The sequence below is a fragment of the Dreissena polymorpha genome, chromosome 15, assembly GCF_020536995.1.
Source record: "Dreissena polymorpha isolate Duluth1 chromosome 15, UMN_Dpol_1.0, whole genome shotgun sequence".
Lineage (NCBI taxonomy): Eukaryota > Metazoa > Mollusca > Bivalvia > Myida > Dreissenidae > Dreissena > Dreissena polymorpha.
In genome coordinates this window covers 32,047,876-32,068,796 of record NC_068369.1, presented here as the reverse complement: position 1 = coordinate 32,068,796, position 20,921 = coordinate 32,047,876, and the positions used below count along the sequence as shown (strand labels likewise).

At 33.5% G+C, this 20,921-nt stretch overlaps 1 long non-coding RNA gene across 1 annotated transcript; it reads left to right on the top strand.

The window, feature by feature from the left end:
- Positions 1 to 1,243: 1,243 nt before the first annotated feature.
- On the top strand, positions 1,244 to 3,766 carry LOC127860101 (uncharacterized). The gene is made up of 3 exons (XR_008039599.1): positions 1,244 to 1,375; positions 1,974 to 2,018; positions 3,700 to 3,766. It is a non-coding gene; the product is annotated as an uncharacterized LOC127860101 (long non-coding RNA).
- The last annotated feature ends 17,155 nt before the right edge of the window (positions 3,767 to 20,921 follow it).

Below are 20,921 nucleotides of genomic sequence, written 5' to 3'. Positions count from 1 at the left end.
TATCGATCGCTGATTGGTCGATCGATATTTATATATGGTTATGATTTACAGTGGCGAGTTGAAAATTGACATGCGTGATTTTGTATGGCTTCTATATGCAAATATCCTTTAAAGAATGAAATGCTCACTGCCATTACAGATAATTCTGGATTTTGGTGAAAATACCGTTGATATACCCGTTTGGGCACAGACTTAAAAAATAAAACACTTTATCCCCATACATGCATACATAACCAGTATACATACTATATTGAAGTTACATCCATTACAACTCAAATTAATAATGGTATGAATATCAACAATTTTCAGCAACATCAATATTATTTGTATCGATCATGTTCAGTTACATCGTAATGTTATGAATAAACATGAGCACAGATGGTTCCAATAGTTCACTTTGGATAACGAATTAAGAATACAAAGCTATCATATCGACGTACAATGAACAGTATTAAATAGTATAATTATTATTTCGTGAAAAAATAACGGTTATTCAGTGTCTTATTAATTATATGGACATTTTGTTTATATTTTTGTGGTTAATAGTTTAGTATACAGAGACGTGTTATTGAAAATCAACCGAGTGGGAAGTAGTGATTAAATGAGATAAATTATTTCTCAGCTGTGTAGGAAATGTATGTGCGCATAGCTTACAGCCATGTATTGCTATCAATAGTTATTATAATGTATTTGTAAAAGATTATTGATTATCATATTTGTCATAATAAATATGAAGGTCATTGTTATAATATCAACTTACTCCGTAACAATACATAGCAGTGTAATACCAAATGTATGTTGGCCTCGTAAGCTAACAAATAAACACAGCTATCGATACAATTTGTGAAGTAATAACACGTGAACACAAAGTTACTACTTAAATACGGTTAGAAACGGTTTAATATCCACAATACCTACACAAATTAATGATGTTACATCATCTGAATATACATATCAACCTTGACACAGTTCAATATACTGTACTCAAGAGCCCAGTCTGCAAAATACAAATATCATTTATTTGATAGGCATCACATACATTTATTACTTTGCAGTTAAAGTTTAATAGCCAAAAACATTGATACAGTTTTCATCCTAAATTGACAACATAACAACTCAATAGGTTGCGTGTCTACAACATATATATTTATGCTTTTAGTTAAGTGACTGAAAAAAATGAAAATGTAATTGTTAGTATTGATTAACAAATCTGAAACACTTGATTGCATTTTGTATTTTACAGAGTGATGATATCGCATTCACCATGCATTATTTCTGGATTCGCAATGATGTAGAAGTTGTTGAAGCGTTAGTTCAACTGAATGTTGACATGAATTCAGCGTGGATAGAAGCTTGGCAATACATTGAATTACGTGTAAGTTGAACTTAAAGTACATTTAGGTAAGTCAAATGGCTAGTAGTTATGAGTATTTATAATTAAATATTCGCTTTTGACATACTAAATTATTTTACAACGAAGTTGTGAGCCAATTTTGATCAGCCTGTCTTATTTATTCATCCCACACATACATCCCATTATAAGAAATACACATTATGGCAGACCAATATGTATTGTATAATATTTAAAACTTGCCAGCGCTAAGTGAAGACGTGTTTTCTTCTTGCATCGGACACTTTTATTCTCTTGTTAGAACCAGAGAAGTCGAAAACGAACACGGAAACATGAGATCGAAATTTTATACTTAAGATTCTGGGTATAAAATAAGCCCATTGTGAAAACTTATGTCCACGTCAATGTGTACGTCACGTGAATGTAAAATCTCCACTTTCATGATATTGTGAACGTTGCCGTCTGCCAATATCAAATCTCAACTTCGATATTCGAAATTCCTAAGTTTTATCCAACAAAACTAAATATTTAAGATGGATTAACTTATATATTAAAAGCCAGTGAAACAATGTTGAATCTTGAAACGGTTATATACGTTTTATGTTTTATTTTGAAACTTTAGGATGTTAATGATGGAGTGCTGAAACGTTTGAAGGCAAAGATAGAGGTAATTATATCTATGTGAAATTTTACTTGTAAATGCATTTGAAATGATAATGTTCTGTTAAATTTGTTCAGTCGTCACGTTCTTCAGCAAACAAGAGACGAATTCAATATAGAACATATTCTTAGTTTATGTAGATTAAGAAAATTGCGAATTTTTTAATAATCTCATAATACACACCACACTTACTTTTGCATTTTGACTCTACTTTATACGTGCGTCTTTGCTATTTTCCAATACATTGCCTTTTACTATTTGTTCTTTTGTTATTTAATCTTGAATATTTTACGTTTAATATAAGAAAATCAGCCCATGCACTTGAATGATACGTGCATAATTTAAATTAAAACAGGTGCCGTTAATACCCATGTCAAGATGCTAGAAATTAAATGTGTGCAAATGCAGCAGTAAGCCATTAATTGACGTCGCGTATATATATATGACTTCATTCGCATAAAATATTACCGGTATGCATAATCTAAATGTACTTGTATAAATAGGATATTGACAAGTGGACCATTATATTTACCAGACACTCACTGACAGAATAGTATGCCGCGTAAATAAGCCAGTCTACTAGTGTTTCTGATATTGATAGATTTCATTGACATTTGTAAACAGTAATATTAGATTGGGTTATAATTGTAACAGTCACATGTATGTTCCTTTGCGAGACGTTTGTGCAGTGTGTGTGTGTATGAGGGCAATATAACATATTAAATCCATTAAACATTACAAAATACTGCCCATTTGTTTTTAAAAAGAGTTTGTCACACAAATTTATATAGTGAATAAAATTACAACAGATCATTATCAATAGTTATTGTCGTTAAGCAATTTGTTGTGTTCTATTTGAATCTATCAATCTTAACAACCGTTACACAACATGTTCAACTATTCAATACTATAAACTACGGAAGCGTATATGGTACACCCCAATAATATTAGATGCCGTATTAATCTATATCGACTTACTGTCAAATAACATGGTATGTCGACATAGTTTTGGTTTGCTTCGACAAAATTTGACTCGCCATAACAACATTAAGTTAAAGTATCGAAATCAAAGTTTCCGGCTTATCGCGAAAACATATTTGGTCGACATGATCGACGTCGACAAATCAACATAATTTTTTGCGTCATGCTCTCGTTAAAATGACTTATCATCATAGTTTTAGTCGACACGATGAGTTATTTTTTACGTCATGACATCTTGTTTATATCATGCCGTCCTAAGCTGTTGGCATCATAACAGTATCAGGGTGTACCATGTACGCCTCCGTAATAAACCGTTTTCGCTAGTAGCGTTTTATTTTTCAATACGATGTTAGTGGTCGGAATTATTGTTTATGTATATTGTAACGGTCGGTCGGCTGCGGTATGTTATAACCCTACTAAGATAATAATCAAATTTAGATTGACCGCAGTAAGAGGCTACTTTGTTCGATTAAGATATGACTAAAATTAATAGGTTTTATTCATCACGATACGTAATTCGTTTTTCTTAAAGACTTTATTATTGAAATATCAAAAAGAAAAAGAAAAATACCAAACCTATTATAGTACAACTATTCACTGGTCAGTTAAAGTAAATAAAACAGTAACTTGTGGTAAGTCTGTATTGCTGTAAGAAGCTCTATGTTATACTATACTATGATTGGTCTCGATCAAATTGTATTTGCAGGACATACCCATGGTTTCGTCGTTAATGCAGAAAGTGCAGGAGCGCCCAGTGCAAGGCAAAGTCAATGGTAATATAAAATTTAAGTTCTTAAACTTATTTTGTATCATTCGACTACGATGATATCTGCCTGGTATAAAACTCCTTTTGTTTGTATTTTTTATATCACGTCAACAGGGCCCATATCCGTAACTGTTTGAAGAATGCAAAACTGTTTGGAATCAACAATAAAGTAATGCTTTAGACTAACTAAACTCAGATTCACAAAACAAACAGGTCGATACCGGTATGTTATTATTTTGAGGAAAAAATAAATATAAACATAATAAAATGTTTAACAAATATTTAACACACGTTCAAATGACGTGTTAATTTTTACCTCAAGTGTCATACAACATTATAATTCCTGATAAAATCAAGCGTCGTGTCGATTCTATTTTTTAATATTTATTTTAAAATGTTAACAAAGAGGTTTGCTAAACATAACACAGATTTCCGCCATATCGTTTCGCAATATACCAGGCTCCGTAAGAACACAAAAACGGCTCGGAAAACATCTCCGTCATTTTTTGTAAGTATAACCTGAAATATTACCGAATTATTGGAAAGTAACATGGTATTCTCTAGTTAATTTAATTTATCTGTTATGTTTGCATGGGCCACTTCTCTTTCACGAAATATTCACCACGGCCGTGTGCGATTTATTGCAAATGAATTCTTGACATTCTAGTGTATATCTTTCGTTTGAAAATTAACAATTAATATACAAAAACTGGTGTGGGTTCTAAAAAATAGTGATTTTCAGCCAAGCGTTGTTCTACGCTTCGAGTACGGCAATACACTGATGCCATCCACTGCACCCGCCGCTTGTTCCAGATAGTCTCGGGCGAGAGAAAGAGAGAGAGGTATACGACGTGCGAAAATATTCCACACTGAAATCTGATGTCATCGCGAAAGCATCTCTTTCCTCATCGCATTTGGAGGCCCTTATCCGACGCGGAGAAGAATTTTAGTCCGGAAACCCACTATACGTCTAAGCAACCCGTATTTGGAAGGCACAAGTGGTTGAAACAAAAAAAAACACACATACAACGGGAATATTATTATCACATAGGGCGCATGTATTGTACACGTACGTCTGGCCAGTAACAATAAAAAACAGACCACATAAAACAGGCCTGCAAGTGAACGAGCTCAACAAATACGGAATGGACATCGCAGCCCTGAATGAGACTTGGCTTGCAGGAGACAAGCTTTTTGAAAGAGGCTCTGGATACACCTTCTTCTGCAATTGTAGACATATCAAGGAACGGTGTGATGCAGACGTTGGTTTTGCAATGCAAACTTCGCGTGTTTGAAAGTTTATTTTACTTCTCAAGGTTGTAAAGGGTAAGTCTATGAAACTCATACTGTTGGCTGAAAGGAAGAATCTTACCGTTACAAACGCCTACGCTCATAACATTACTTACTCAGAACAAGTGAAGACACATTTCTACGAATATATTCAAACCTTCATTACCGACGTTCCAGCACGCTTGAGTCCCAGAAAGATGTAAGCCTACTCTCCAATGGCAGTGCGCCGAGTACTGACGCTATCCCAGCTAAGGCCTACAATGAGAGAACGACAGCATTTACTGCCAGGTTCCATCAGATGTTTCTCCTTACGTGGGAAAGAGACGATTTTCCAAGGAATTTTAAACAACTTCTATTATGCATTTGTACAAGCGCAAATGAAACACACAGGCCTTCGACAACCCCAGATACATATTCCTGCTTCCTGTTGCAGGGGAAATCCTTCCAGTAGCTTGCTTAATCGCCTGTTTGCTCATATTTACAGTTAACTCGTACCTGAAAGTCATTGGTATTCAGCAAGAAAAGATGAGCCATCGAGCTTGCTGCTAGGCAGCAACAAGAAAAGTTTCATGAGAAAAAAACACTTATCTGTTCTCCAACTATGTCGACCTGACAATTTTTTTTGACACTGTAAGTAGAGAGGATCAATTGAAGATAATGACCAGGAACGGATGCCAAAGGAAATGAATTGCCCTGGTACAATTGTTCCACAAAGGGATAAAAACTAAAGTCGAGGACAGCGAAGGGTCATCTTACACATGTCCTGTTACAAACGGGGTCAAGCAAGGATGCGCCCTTGTCCAAACACTGTTCAGCATCATTGTTATTAATGCTGTCTCAGAAGCCGATATGCAATAATGTGTTGACATGTTCTCCAGGACCTGCGTCATTTTATTTTACCATCAACACACATTCATCTTCAATTAGCCCAGGCATAAAAAGCCGTGCGTAGGCCATAACATGTATATGGCGAGATACTAAACAAAGAGGATCGCTTCACTTATCGTGCTGTTAGACTATCACATAATGTCACGTAATGTCACGATCGATAAAAAGTAAACATTTGTATATTCTTAGCCAGCTTAACCTTAAGAAGACTATATAGGAATGATTGGAGAAGACGAGGCACCAACACCAAGACCAAGCTGAAATTATTCAGCGCAATAGAGATCCCTATGAAACATGAAAAGTATATCAACCCCTTGATAGGAAAAGGGATCATTTTCACACACGTCTAAGGAAGGTTCTTCAGATTCCAGACACAGAGGTCTGCCTGCGCTGGTAACGAGGCTGCCTTCAATAATGTTCTATGGAAGTTTGTAGCATAAACAACGGTCCCAAAACCAAAACGCTTCGAATGCACAATCAACACCTCCCTGAAAGTCCGACACTTGGGCACAAAGCACAATTGATTGCACTCACGGACGATATATCATCTTCAAAGGCGTCAAGACGTGTGAGGCGAATAGAACAACTGCGAAAGAGAAGAATATGCAAGCCCGAAAGTCCCGTTTTGCCAACTCTCATGGAGACGTCCCGCTTATTTCCCATAAGTACAACTACGTTCTGAACCAAGATCGGCCTGATCTTCAATCTGCGCACAAACAGTTAACTCCAGTCACATATATAGTATACGTTATGTTAGCAGATAAATATACCAACGGAAGGTCAGTGGTTATGCTACTGTTTTTCTTCCATAGCGCTGACGAGAATAATATGTTGCTTGATAATACACATTCAGACACAATCTCCAAGCAGAGTTGTCGTTCCTTGCTCTCACAAACAACTCTGCATAAGGCTCAGCACGCCATTTTGTCTACCAAATAGCTAAAACCGAACAAACGCATACAATGTATATTTGAGTGGATATTTAAGATTGCATGCATTTAATTAAGAAAAATGACTTTTAAATGTACGATAAATCGTGCAAAAACTTGTGAGTTTTAATGCAACTCTTTGGAACTATTTTATTGCCCATTTACACAGATGTAATCATTCCACGCACTTCACAAATGTAAACAATTGTACATATTTTTTATTGAGTGACGGTAGACATTGCTTCGACGTATTTATGTATGTTGGTTTCTTAACATAAAAAAAACAAATCAATTTTATAATAATTAATTAAGACTGATATAAGATATCATGGTATGAGATGGTTTTCTTTAACGCAGTTAATGCCATGAAACCGTCGTGCAAGAGATTGTTTAGTATACTGTAACCTCAATTATGAACGCTTGGAATGATCATGACATGAATGTGACGCTTTCAAAACAATAGTCCGTTCTGAGCCCAACACAGAGGTGAATGTAATGTGACCGTCGTGCAAGAGATTGATTCAGACATTGTTTTGTTTAATACCGCATACGTGTTTATTGTCGTAAAAACGTATAAAATCAATTATATATCATCAGATAAAAAACATTTATGAAAATGACTAGTGTTAACGTTAAGTAATCATTACAGCTACACACTGTTGCACAATAAGACACATTTATTATATTAATTGAATGATTTTCATAAAAGAAAGTTGATGCATATAATTTAAATGCAAATGTAACCATTTAGTATATACTAGTTGTGCAAAAGCTAGAGTTTTCGAATACTTGGTTTACATATATCACACACGATTTATAATTCATATTGATATGATTCATATATTGAATAGACATGATTTATCTAAAATTATGTTATGCATCTTCAACAATTAAGAAGGTATTGTTCATTCACATAGTATTGCAAAACGTCTTGTTAATAACACAATTTATTAACATTAAAGAGGAACCTGAAATGAACGTAAATACTAAAAACGGCATACATAAACTGATTAAAATATGCATCATTTGGTATGTTATACATGTATCATTCGGATCTTAGTTTTTCGGCATCAATCAACAAGGTATGATGAGATACTGACGTAAATCATATATTCAACTATTTTAAGAAATAATATATAAATTATTTTCATATATTAAGTTTCGAGCTTGAAAGTTGATTAATATCGTGTTTTTAAAGAAGCACAAAATAAAATACGCTCTTTATTGTTCAGTACTAATGACGAACAATACGTTCTCGTCACAGCGGGTCTTGGTGAGTTTATGGCTGCATATAGCGTAGGTTACCTCGACAACTTTCCTTCTCACCACCACCAACGAAAGCAAGTGGATGTAATGTTATTATACAATAAACAGAACAATAGTATTGGTTTGGATTAATTAATATTTTCGATTTGTCGGCGGCTATAAACATTGCTTTATCATAAACAGATTGTGTTGATTAAATAACACGAATCGGTTAACACTAAGATAAACTAATCTTAGTTGATCATAAGCTGTACTTAGTTATTTAGTTGAAACACAGTTAGGTATAGTCACAATATTAAAGTACTGTTTAAAAGCAACATAATGTTTCAAACCAAAACTATTTAAAATTGAAGAAAATATATTTACATGCATTTCAAAAAGCACATTTGCATACAATAGCTACCGCAAAGGAAATAGTTTATACACTGATACTGGACATTGTGAATCAATTTAGACCATTTGAAAATTGTCGGATGGTTTTGTTGAAGGATCTTTAGTTTGGACGTTAACCATGGGCTTTCGTTTGACAATATTGGCGAACGTCAGTTTCTCCTTAATGACCAACCTGTAAACTTCCGAGCTAATCTGAAGAAAGTGTATTAGACGAAGCGTTTACACTGCATACAATTTAATCTATTTTTGGTCGGATTTGGTCCTATACTCAACAGGCAAAAGTAACATCTGTTTTGCAGGGAAATTAATACATAGCATTTAACCATGAAATTAATAACAACATTGTGTTGCCTGTTGTTTACATTAATCACTCTGTTGAAAGAGAATTAATTTTACCATGCTCTTGTTTATACTTCAGAAATTTAATTTCTTCTATGGATGTTTGACATTTAAAAAGCTGTTAGAATAAGCTTTGTTTAAGTTTAGATAAAGTTTTGGTGTTATACAGAAAGGATAGACATACAAATGTTTTGATAGAACCAATAGAAAAAATAGAACGTAGTTGATTAATGCTTTACACGAAAAATATTGTAGTGTGTGAAATATATAAATACCTATACAGAAGAAAAGTATTATATAGTGAAAAGTGCAATAGTGTGTGTTTATTATTTTTCCTGAGGCGAGTTTAAATAGACCCTATAAAACAATCTGGAATCAGATTTAGGTTTGCCTATTTCTACATCTCACAATTGATGACAATGAAGATGAAGACACCTCTCAAGGGGCCCCTCAGGAGAATTTGGTAGAATTACAAGTGAAGAAATCGAGATGTAAAGCAGCATTCACCAAGGCCAGTAATTAAACGAAAGACATTTTAAGCGATGATATGCCAAACATAGATCTTGCGAAAGAGTCTCTTGACAAGGTTGAAGAGGCTATGGACATGGCAGCGAAAGTGTTCAAGACCTAGTCTAAGTGTTGAAAGATTCAACAGAATTGGCAAGTTCTTTAAATGAAATTGACATTTTTGAAAAAGTATGACTATCTCATGAGTTTATATGATAAAGTGTACATAGTAAGTTCCACGTCTAACAAAACAGTAAACTCCAAGTTTGACCACACAGTAAGCTCCAAGTCTGTCCAAGATCATGAATCAAACCATGAAGCCGGAAGTATATCAGATTCCGCATTAAGCAATTTTTATGTGGAAACATCTTCAAAGAGTAAAGATCCCCGTGTTCACTGGTGACAAAACAAAGTACCCTGCATGGAAGGCAGCTTTTCAAGCATATATTGACGAATCGCAAAGTACCCCACACTACAAACTTCTGCAATTACGTCAGTACCTAGGATGCGAAGCGCTACATTCTATCGCAAATCAGGGACATTCGAAAGAGGCATATACTGCTGCAAAGGAAAAGCTTGACAGGAAATATGGTGGTACAAAAAGAGTAGTTAAGCAATTGTTAAATGAGTTAGAGAATTTCCAGCCGTTAAAGAATGAATCGCCTAAAGAACTTGAAAAATTCGCTGATTTACTTTACATTGCAGTTATTAAGTTAAAGGAAGTAAACCATCTGCATGATCTTAAAGGAGAATCGTTATACCACCGTTTGTTAAAGACACTGCCAAAAACCATGTTAACATGCTATATGAGAACACTCCGTGATAAATCGTTACTAGACTCTGTTAAAACATTGAAAACGTGTGTGAATGAATAGACGGAATATGCAGTCCATGCAAATGAGACTATTTATGGTTTGAAACACCAAGAAAATCCGCGAATGAAACCCCAAAAGTCCTTCCTCGCTAAAAACAGACGCAAGGCGAAACAATCAGTTCAATGTCAAATTTGCAGATAAAATCACAAATCACGGAAATGCATGAAATTCAAGGCCGTGAGCGTAGAAGAACGATGGAAACAAGCAAAAGATGCTGGACTTTGCTCCAGGTGCCTTAAAGGTAATCATATGGGGAAATAATGTAGATTAAAGGGACAGTGTGGAATAAATAGTTGCACAAAAACTCAACGGACTACAGTAGAGTTAGCGATTGTGTTCCGCAAGGTTTAGATTAATAGCGATTGCGTTTTTAACCGTTTTAAACCTTTTTAAGCGTTTGTTTTGCGTTTGTTTGCGCTTATTTCATTGCGGATGCGTAGCGATGAAAATCGATGAAAAGGCGGGGCTTATGTGCACTATATTTAGATATGTCCTATTTATAGATATAAAGCACGCCGTATAGACAATCCCCAAAATCGATAACTCCCGGATAACCACCCTTGGATGCTCGCGCGCCACGACTTATTTACTGCAGAACAATACAGGGACCTATGTGTTTGAATAGGTCCCTGAACGATACAAGGAAGCGAAGCAATGTTATCTAATATATTTGAGGATTTTGAATAGTTATTTTGTCTATTATATCATCACATAATAGTCTGTATTTTTTTTTAATAAATATTTGTAACAGTTATTTGTTGATTCAAAGAGACAAGGCTCGTATGCATGCGAAAATAACACGTTTATTTTATCAAATGCGCGTTAGACGGTATAAGTCTGTGATGTTGTTTTTAAGTAAAAGTGAAGGTTATCATTACGTTCAAGGTTGGGGACTGCATTCTAATATTCCGGAAATTCAATCATTGCGAAAATTTCGGCGTACATTGTTTCATTACTTTCAACAAATACGTTAATAATAAATATAGTTTAATTTGCGGTCCACGTTTTTACGTTCGTTAATGTAAGTACATGGACAACGGACACACTCGATGAAGAATTCCAATGTTTAGCTGATAAAAAAATCAGTATTAAAAGCAGCTGTATAAATATAAATAATACATGGGTATTCATTATCACGGACCTTGCCAAAAACATTATGCCAACTTAAAACTACCAGAAATCAGAGATCCTAGGTTTATTCCATTATTACAAAACTATGGAAAATCTTCTTTCAAACGATACTAGATAAACATAAGGAGGAAATCATCAAACCAATAAAATTGTATGTGTTCGTGAATACAGGCAAAACAAAGACAATACAAAATAAGAACCTCAGATTCGAAATTATAGCAACTTTATTAAATAAATTAAATTAATTTCTTTACAGTGATAACGTTTTGGTTGTTACAGAGGCCGTGAGGCCATATATTAATTCATGAAAGAATCGATTTATCAATAATGTCTCAATGTTTAGATAAGTAATGATAACCGCTTTACAGTTGTTTTCAAAGTTTCATTTCTGTTATATATATATTTGTATTTAGCTCTTAAAATGAAATGAAATTCCGTTTTTGGGGGCGTAGCCGTTTGTCAAATCTCGTCAAATACACATGATTACTGCCGAGTCGATATATGTAATATCGAGGAAAGCGTTTTTCAAGTAAAATTATGGTATCAGTACACGTGTGAATATACGTCGCAGGTGCTTAACGGCCCTATAAGCGCAAATGAGAACAGGTTGTAAAACATTACAGTTGACTACAAACAGTTAAATAAATTTATTATTTATTCATAATTGTGTGTAAGTTGTTAAATCAGGATATTTTTAATACACTTATTATTTTGGTTAAGTACAACCGATATGTTTTAGCTTGATAGCATATAAATCGTGAGACACTCCCGAGTCAGCTTCCTGCGAAGAATCCCTACAATAACTTTTCTACTCGATATTCCCACTTCCATATATTCATGTATTTCAGTTTGTTCGTTACATGTGTTTATCTGTTTTAGAAAACTAATGTTCATATGTTTATTTGCTAATAAATGGTGGTGTTGTACTTTTATGTACAAGACAGTTTATTGTAAGAAACGAAATTAAGAGCGAATATCGTATTGTTCAGTTTCAAAATTATTGTGAAGGTACCTTTTACGGTTAACAAAAGAATATAAATAAAAAATTCAAAAGCACCTGCTTGTTTTTTGGTTATGAAGTATTTTAAGTTATCAAATCGATGTGTCAAACATGAATATACAGAAACACAAACAATATTTAGATGAATTATTACTTGTAAAAGCAAGTTAACACCCTTTGAATATCATTAGTTTACCTTTTAAAGTGACCCAAAACGGGTGTCATAAACATAAGTGACCCATAGTGCCCCCCACGTTTCCAACATGTGGCGGATGCTTGTCCAGAAATACAGCAAGACTAATGATGCCTTCCCTTGTATATTGAACCTTGAACCTTGACAAATGCATGCATTCGCGTGTGTGTGTCACTGTCGTCGTCTAAAAAAATACATTTTATAATAAAGAAGGAACAACAGACTTGGTTTTGCATATTTCTGATACTTATCAGATCAAATAACAAAAATGTTTTAATGCAAACAGCGAATCATCATCGTCATCATTAACATCAAAAACATCATCATCATCATCATCATCATCATCAGCAGCAGCAGCAGCAGCAGCAGCATCATCATCATCATCAGCATCATCATCATCATCATCATCATCATCATGATCATCATCATCATCATCATCATCATCATCATCATCATCATCATCATCATCATCATCATCATCATCATCATCATCATCATCATCATCATCATCATCACCATCATCATCATCATCATCATCATCATCATCATCATCACCATCATCATCATCATCATCACCATTATCATCATCATCATCATAATCATCATCATCATCATCATCATCATCATCATCATCATCAATATCATCATCATCATCATCATCATCATCATCATCATCATCATCATCATCATCACCATCATCAACCATCATCACCATCATCACCACCATCGTCATCATCATCATCATCATCATCATCATCATCATCATCATCATCATCATCATCATCATCATCATCATCATCATCATCATCACCACCACCAACATCATCATTTGCATCATCATCACCATTATCATCATCATCATCATAATCATCATCATCATCATCATCATCATCATAATCATCATCAATATCATCATCATCATCATCATCATCATCATCATCATCATCATCATCATCATCATCATCACCATCATCACCATCATCACCATCATCACCACCATCGTCATCATCATCATCATCATCATCATCATCATCATCATCATCATCATCATCATCATCATCATCATCATCATCATCATCATCATCATCATCACCATCATCATCATCATCATCATCATCACCACCACCAACATCATCATTTGCATCATTATCATCATCATTCGCATAGTAAAGAGAACCTTTATCTTTCTACATGTGTTTTTTTTTAAGGCTAACCTTGTAAACATGTTATATAACGATGATTTTAGTAACGGGACGGTTTACTAAAATGTATCGGACAGTTAACATAATTTTGAACCGCACGTGCGCCTGTAAACCGTACCGGGCGATTGTTTGTGTGGATAACGAACCGTCCGATACAGTTTAGGAAACCCTCCGGGGCAATTTCCTGGCGTAAATTATAGTACGACATAGCGTTTGAAGAGGAGTCAATTAATAAATAGTATGTCTTTAACTTATTCAGAACATTTTCAATATAAACTGGCACGTTTGTGAAATCTTAAATATATACGTTTTAATGAAATATTTATTATGTTGCGTTTACAACATCTTGGCTTAATTTAATTAGCGAATATTCATAAGTGAATCGTTTGTCTGTTCAATTCCAAATAAATAATTATATAATCTGCTGTGTTACATCTAAAACACGTTAAACACACACAACATATTTGTTTAAATTAATGTGAGTTATTATTTAGCTTGCTAATTTCACGGCGCGGTGTAATTCTTTGCGTTTCATTAGATGCATTTAAATCATCACTTTAACACTTATCAGTTGCCGCACATGTGTAAATCTTATATTTTAGTAACAGTGTTAGAATGTATTATCGATCCTATCGAGAGTAATGATTTATATTTAAAACGGGTACACGTTTACAATTATGTTTTAATATTATATGGGTATATTGATTCGTGTTTGTGTGGAAATTACGTGTATTTCTGTGTTTATATAAAATTGCACGTTTGTCAAATCTTAAATATGTATTCTTTACAAAATATACATTATTTTGCGTTTAAAACATACAGGTTTTATTTAGTTAGCGAATATTCATGAATGAATCAGAAGTACGTTAGTTTGCTAATAAATGGCAAATAAATTATTATTTTTCGTTGTTTAACACATCATATATGTACAACAGACAAAAACTGTATGCTACAGTTGATATGAATTATTATTTTCGTGCTTATTTCACGACGCTGTGATTTCTTTGCGTCTTAGTTTTTCTTCAATTACTATATCGTATGCGAAAACGCAGACCATATAGAAAACTTTGGAAAATATGGACAACACGGACAAATAAGGAAAACGAAGAGTTTAATCAGAATATAGATGTATAAACACTTCTTGAAGATTGAGTTACATATTTTACAAATGCATTTATTGTTCGTATACATATATTATATATGAATTAATGTATGGTCACCATCCTATTCCGTAAATTACAGCAAAAGTATTAGTTTATTAAGTGCATCTGTTATTAATGATCATCTCTGATATAGGTCGCTGCACTGTGACCAAAACAGGGTGTCAATAAACATGGGTATAGTACACGCGTTGGGTCCGATAATGAAGTAAAGTAGGTCTTTACAGAGGCCTTTACATTATTATATTAATCCTCGGTTCATTAACACCCGGCTGTGGTCACAGTGCAGTGACCATAATCAGGGTTAATCAATAAAAAAAGATGTACTGGAAAAAATGCATTAAACCAGTGATAAGCCCGTTGAGAGAACATATTACACATACAATGCGCTTATAATGAGACACTTAAGATAATTTATTGCCATCAATTATCGCAGTATTTGTAATATATAATATTTAATACATTAATACTTTTGAGGCAAAGAAATCACACAGCGACGTGAAACAAATGATATATAAACTTAATAAATACATATATATTTTCTTTTTTTAAACATAGACCTCATTTCCACACACAAAGAGATGTCTCAGACACAAACAACGAATCAATACACCCGTTTAATATTACAAACGGACTTGTACATTTTTACCCGTTTAAATATCTTTGTTTTAACTGTCGGTAATATCGAAATGTATGCTTATATTGTTAATAAAATCCAATCTACAAGTGTAAGGGAACTGATCAATGTTATTTTATGCTTTCTGGTGGTTTATTAAAATATATCAGTGAATTAAAACTGATAATTCACTGTTTAAAACCGTCAAATTAACAGTGAAAACAAGACCATTGCCAATCAATATAGTCCCCTACTGGCTCAACCATTGTCATAAGTTCCACAATTGTCAGAATTTGTTTGTACTTGTTGCCATAGAAACCATAATTTTTGACGTAGGAACAATATGAAATGACGTGCATTATGTCCATATTGCCATCTATCCATGTTTCAAGTTTCATAAAAACAAATATCAAGAACTTTTAAAAAATTTGCATTATCCAGAAAACCACAATTTTCAGCAGTATTTCTAGTATATTTGTTGCCAAAGCAACGATAATTTTTAACGTAGGAACCAACTGAAATGACGTGCATAATGTCCATATTGCATTTTATCCATGTTTCAATTTTCGTGAAAAAATATTAAGAACTGTTAAAGTTATCGCAGGATCCAAAAATGTGTGACTGACAGACTGACAGACTGATAGACAGACAGAGCGAAAATCATAAGTTCCCTCCAGTGAAACCATTAAGGGACAATAATTGATAATTTTCATCGTTTTACCGGAAAACTGTTTTGGGGAAAAATACCAAAATAATCATTTGTTAGCATAAAATAAACATAACATTTGTTGGATTCGGTGAAATATCGATTTTAATTCACTCGTGATTATATAAAATATATATATATTATCACCACTCGTGAACTAAAATCGATATTTCACCAAATCCATCACATATCTTCTATTTAATTAATCATTTAACTACATTTAGTGAAAAGAAAAGAAATCATGACGCGCCGTGAACTTAGCAAGACAAAATATTTCTCATTAATGTTAAACTTTGAACTTTATCAAATAATTGTGTTGGTTCACGTGCATTATTTGTAACACAGCAAACTGTATAATTATTTTTTTGCAAATGAACACATTAATGATCTATTTGTGAATTTTCGCTTATTTAACAAGGCCCATATGTTGTTGACGCGTATATTTCGTTTAAGAAGCTATATTCAATAAAATAAGATTTGAGAAACGTGCCTTTGTAATTTAAGACTGAGAGAGAGACACATATATTTTCAGGTTTTTATTCTTAATGTAATACATCTTTTCTACAAAAAGAAGCTTTATTAAACGCGTATTTGTAAACTTTCATCCCCTTTCAACGTTTTATCTCAAAACTATCAACATCGATACAATATGCTTTCATTGTTTATCAAAATAAAATAAGATTAACAAGTTTAGGGCAACTGATCAATGATTTAAATCAATTTAATAAGACGCAAAGAAATCACATTGTGCCGTGAAATTAGCAAGGAAATATTAGCTCACTTTAATTTTAGCAAACAATGTGTCTGTTTAACGTTTATTGTTTGTTACACAACACAACTAAAATTATTGATTTGCAAATTAACAGACTAATGATTCATAAAGAACATTTGGTAACTAAATAACGCCCATATGATGTAAATGCAAAACATAATAAATATTGTGTTAAAGAAGATAAAGTTAAGATCTGGCAAACGTGCCATTTTATAAAAAGTCGAAAATACATATATTTGTGTATCTATATATACCATATTATCTGTACGGTCGGCGTTTCATCGTCTGCCTTTTAACGAGCGCGCTGTAATTGTATTGAAGTCCGTCGCAATTGCCCCAGAAACATGATTTTATTTTACTTTATATCATACCATAAAGACTCTTACAAAGTGCATAAAGTAAAGTTTATCATTTCGTATTAGTGTATTCAAAGTACTCGAGTTGTTTAATCATTATATAGATTTTAAAATTAGACTAAATGTTTAATGAAACAACGGTAATGAGAGCAAGAAATATCTTTAAAAAAATGATGTTCTTCATATATCCTGATTTTGATATCCAGTACACGCGTATATTCAAACTGCATACGTGTGTACGTAGATTTTACTGATACTGCTTCGGATATAATCACACGTATATGCGTTTCTTTTCATCGCGTTTGCTAAATCAACAATGAAACAACAATGACGGTGTAACACGTCTCGTTAATTTTAATCTACTCAAAAATTGAGCAAAACATGACATCATTCATAATAGCAGTAAATCCGTCTGGATACTTATTCATGTGACTAAGCGGTTAGATAATACCAAAGTGGCTTATTTGCCTTCAGACTACGCGATATTGCGGGTGATTTTTATGAACTTTTTAATCCCCTATAACACTGGTTAAAGTGGATTGTGTCATTAAGTTGTAATGGAAATGCAGAAATTATTAGTTTAAAAAATATTAGCTATCTATAACGGGTATTTCGGTACGCGTGCGCGTTTACCGAAATCCAACATGTTACTACGTGTAAATTAACACATCTTCACCGGTGTGTAAACATGTTATGTACGAAAATATTAACGACATATTTTCCCCCCACATGTTTTGTACACGAAAAAGCGCTCCATACCTGGCATTTAAGTTAGATTTTACACACTCTCGACGCCGAGTGGGTACCGAAATCCCAATGATCTAACGTATAAAAGTGGATTTCGTTAAGTTACGCACAGTGGGTGCCATTCCCTATTGTTGTTAATATACACGTAAAATAATCGTCTTTTAATTAACACGCGTTAGTTATGAGTGTTACTATTACTGTTTACTTATGTGACTATTTTAATTATTTAACATACTTGATTATTCATTGATTGGTTATGACGGATAAATATGTAAGTTGAAAAGTTTACTTTTTTAAACTAAACATCCTCATGACTGCATTTCTGACTCAGTAAGCTGTGTGTCAGTTGTTTTCGTTTATTAAATTTCTGACAGGAGTGGTTGAACTGTATGTTTTTTATATATAAATTTCACAAAACACATATCCCGACACAATTGTACTTTACTGAGGATGCGATTTTAAAACAAATGGATTGTTATTGTTTACAATCGGTATTTTTCACGGATGTGCAGTCACTGGTTGGCAAAAGCGCTGGTTACTGATACGGACAATATTTGCAATTAGTAATGATAGTCATGTTTTAATAAAAATAAAATATGTCAGAACTTCTAAAATGAATATTAAAACACAATACATGAATTAAGCACTATATCACACAACACCATCATCGGCATTGGAATATATTGCATTTTTTTTGTGTGTAATAATTAGCGTAAATGTTCGAAATATATTAAAAGTTATCGATCTGATCACCACATAATAGTTAGTGTCTATTTTTTATTATATTTTTTTTAGTTATAATGTTAGTAATAGAAGCAAGGTTAATCTGAATCATTTTAAGAGTAATAAAGCTCAGCACGAATTAAGTCTTGATCGCCATTATACCTGTTATAAGAACTTGACGCGTGATATATTATATTAATGACGGTATCTTCACATGTGCAGACATATGATGGCTTTAATTCACGCTTTTAATCCACACTAGGAGATCAAAAGATAAGTTAGCGGAATTGAATGTACACCATTTCCAACGCGGAAATGTGGTCTTGACAAGTGCGAGTGTAAACTATAATGTTTAGAATTACCGAAATCCCCCTTTAAGAACATTAATTTATTTTAAAACTTTAAATGTCATATTAGCATAATGAGTTGCCGTTTGAAAACAATATTTTTGTGGTAAGAAGTACCACTGACTAAGATTTTAATGAATTCTCATGTCATTATAATGTGCTTACATACTATATAAACGAACATTACGGCTCTCATAGAATAATATAAAAAAAAAACAAGACACTTCTGCTTTTTCTCTCAATTTGCATGCTCACTGTGTATTCTTAAAATATTTTATTTGAAAAATACTTTTTCCATCGACAGTTAATAACGACACGTTTCTTCGTTATCAAACACGAGAATTATGTCGGACAATACAATTGTGAGCGTGTTTCATGTCAATCCCCTCATCTCATATTGAATTATGTTTATCCCACAAACAGTATCCTACATTTATTTTTTCGGTATTTGTGTTAGGATTTGCAATAAGAGATTATATTTCTTAAATAACATATATTTTAGTTTGATACACAAAACAAGTAAAGCATATATTTTGTATAACGTTCAAACTGATAATGGATAACACACGGATAAGCAAGGATCTATAAATAAATATTGAATGACACAACTACCTCTGTTAGGCTCCGCCCATTCAGCGCTCTTCAGCGGTATGGACACGTGCGCATGCGTAGCGATTAATCGCGTAAAATCGCTTAACAAAAGTGGTTGCGCAATTCAACGGATGAAAACGCTTAAAAACCAATGAATTCCGTTTAAAACGCTTAATAACCGCTGAAAATCTATTAAGCGGTTAAATCGGTTAAAAACGCTTACATTTTGCGATTTTTTTTCCGATTAGTCGCGGAACACAATCAGTAACGCTTCTGTAGTACATAGAGATGTTTTGAATGTTAATGCTAAAGCATTTCACCCGGTACTACAAGAAGATGTCTCGAAGACATATAATGCTTTTTATAGATCAAGTATTGCTCTGAGAACCATTCCGGTAGTAGTATCAGCATGAAATCGTGAATAAGTCATCAATGCATTGTTAGATGACGGGAGTACAATGTCTTATCTAAACGAAGATGTTGCATGTGAATTACAACTCCAAGATGAATGCAAAGTCATAAAAGTTAGTGTGATGAATGGAAAATTAGATAGATTCAGCACCTAACCCTATGAATGTTATGTTCAAATTCCAGAGCTTAAAAAGAGAATTTGAACTTCCAATGGAAGCACAGATAACAAGAAACTAAACAGGAAAACTTCAAGCAGTGACTTGGCAAACAATGAAAGAGCAGTGGCCACATTTTAAAGACATACCATTCCCAAGTACTGGTAGAAAGAAGAAGATAGATTTACTGATAGGTCTTGACTATGCGCACCTTCATAAGTCACTTGGAGAGATACAAGGTGGCGATGGTGAACCAGTGGCTTGATTGACACCGCTTGGATGGGCATTTGTTGGGCCAATAAATAGAGAGAATAATCATGATAGCACTAGCATGTTTGTGTTCCTTGCTAATAATACGTTGGATATTTAATGGAAACAGTTTTGGAAAGTTGAAAGTGAAATGGAGTGTAACCAAATTTTACCTCACGGCAAAAAAGTGCAGGTTAAAATAGAAAACAGTTATGAATACAAAGACAATAGATACATAGTTCAATTGCCATGAAAATCAGATAAAGAGACATAACTTCACAAATATAGTAGTGCCTTAAACAGACTATATGGCACT